The following is a 2500-nucleotide window of genomic DNA, read 5'->3' on the forward strand; positions in this document are numbered from 1 at the left end:
AGCAAGCCAAAACAGGGGGGAATGAAGGGACCGCACCAGAATTTTCCATGGTGCAAGAGCTGGCTGCATTGAGGAACACCCCCCCCCCTATAATAGCTAAATATGCAAAAGCCACTTTTGTACAAGTAGATACACTTTTTTTGAGTAGACATAAGTTCTGTTTTGGGACCTAGAGAACGAATTTTCACGAGATTTTTTGCAGGGATCCTCATAAAAATGGTACAACATTGCCTGCAAAAAATTAGAATTTTTCGACATGGGGAAGTATTTTTTTTATTTTTCCAAAGACCCGAAATGTGGAAAATCGGGAAAAATGGAAAAACGTATCTAGACACCGTATTTTTGCGTGATTTTTTCCAGTCCATCCCATAATAATATCAAGAAGGTGCCCACCAAGTTTCGTTAGGATTGGCCAAGGTTTCGAATTTTCATGAATTTTTTTCAAAACCCTCTATTTTCCAACATTTCAAAAATTCAAAACCACATCAAGATGGCTTGGTTTTGATACCAAACTTTCTAGACCTCATTCTGCATGCATTTGTGACACTTTCCAACCAACAAAACTCAAAAACCACCACTTTGAAAATTTCATGATTCTTGGCACACCACCAAGCCACAAAATCAAGCCAAAACACCAAAATCATGAACTTGGCTATGCACCAACCATGTCAAGATCAATTCCTTTTGATCCCAAACTTCTCCCACATCACTTTGAAGGCATTTGTGAGGATTGAGTCCAGCCACTTTTCCAAAACCATGATTTTCGTTTTTCACCAAAATCACCACCAAGTCACAAAATCAAGCCAAAACACCAAAATCATGGAACTTGGCTATGCACCAACCATGCCAAGATCAATTCCTTTTGATCCCAAACTTCTCCCACATCACTTTGAAGGCATTTGTGAGGATTGAGTCCAGCCAGTTTTCCAAAACCAACATTTTCGTTTTTCACCAAAATCACCACCAAGTCACAAAATCAAGCCAAAACACCAAAATCATGGAACTTGGCTATGCACCAACCATGCCAAGATCAATTCCTTTTGATCCCAAACTTCTCCCACATCACTTTGAAGGCATTTGTGAGGATTGAGTCCAGCCAGTTTTCCAAAACCATGATTTTCGTTTTTCACCAAAATCACCACCAAGCCACAAAATCAAGCCAAAACACCAAAATCATGGAACTTGGCTATGCACCAACCATGCCAAGATCAATTCCTTTTGATCCCAAACTTCTCCCACATCACTTTGGAGGCATTTGTGAGGATTGAGTCCAGCCAGTTTTCCAAAACCATGATTTTCGTTTTTCACCAAAATCACCACCAAGCCACAAAATCAAGCCAAAACACCAAAATCATGAACTTGGCTATGCACCAACCATGTCAAGATCAATTCCTTTTGATCCCAAACTTCTCCCACATCACTTTGAAGGCATTTGTGAGGATTGAGTCCAGCCACTTTTCCAAAACCATGATTTTCGTTTTTCACCAAAATCACCACCAAGTCACAAAATCAAGCCAAAACACCAAAATCATGGAACTTGGCTATGCACCAACCATGCCAAGATCAATTCCTTTTGATCCCAAACTTCTCCCACATCACTTTGAAGGCATTTGTGAGGATTGAGTCCAGCCACTTTTCCAAAACCATGATTTTCGTTTTTCACCAAAATCACCACCAAGCCACAAAATCAAGCCAAAACACCAAAATCATGGAACTTGGCTATGCACCAACCATGCCAAGATCAATTCCTTTTGATCCCAAACTTCTCCCACATCACTTTGAAGGCATTTGTGAGGATTGAGTCCAGCCAGTTTTCCAAAACCATGATTTTCGTTTTTCACCAAAATCACCACCAAGCCACAAAATCAAGCCAAAACACCAAAATCATGGAACTTGGCTATGCACCAACCATGTCAAGATCAATTCCTTTTGATCCCAAACTTCTCCCACATCACTTTGGAGGCATTTGTGAGGATTGAGTCCAGCCACTTTTCCAAAACCATGATTTTCGTTTTTCACCAAAATCACCACCAAGTCACAAAATCAAGCCAAAACACCAAAATCATGGAACTTGGCTATGCACCAACCATGCCAAGATCAATTCCTTTTGATCCCAAACTTCTCCCACATCACTTTGAAGGCATTTGTGAGGATTGAGTCCAGCCACTTTTCCAAAACCATGATTTTCGTTTTTCACCAAAATCACCACCAAGCCACAAAATCAAGCCAAAACACCAAAATCATGGAACTTGGCTATGCACCAACCATGCCAAGATCAATTCCTTTTGATCCCAAACTTCTCCCACATCACTTTGAAGGCATTTGTGAGGATTGAGTCCAGCCAGTTTTCCAAAACCATGATTTTCGTTTTTCACCAAAATCACCACCAAGCCACAAAATCAAGCCAAAACACCAAAATCATGGAACTTGGCTATGCACCAACCATGCCAAGATCAATTCCTTTTGATCCCAAACTTCTCCCACATCACTTTGAAGGCAT

This window comes from Phaseolus vulgaris, chromosome 9, assembly GCF_051622355.1.
Source record: "Phaseolus vulgaris cultivar YP4 chromosome 9, ASM5162235v1, whole genome shotgun sequence".
NCBI classification, from domain to species: domain Eukaryota; kingdom Viridiplantae; phylum Streptophyta; class Magnoliopsida; order Fabales; family Fabaceae; genus Phaseolus; species Phaseolus vulgaris.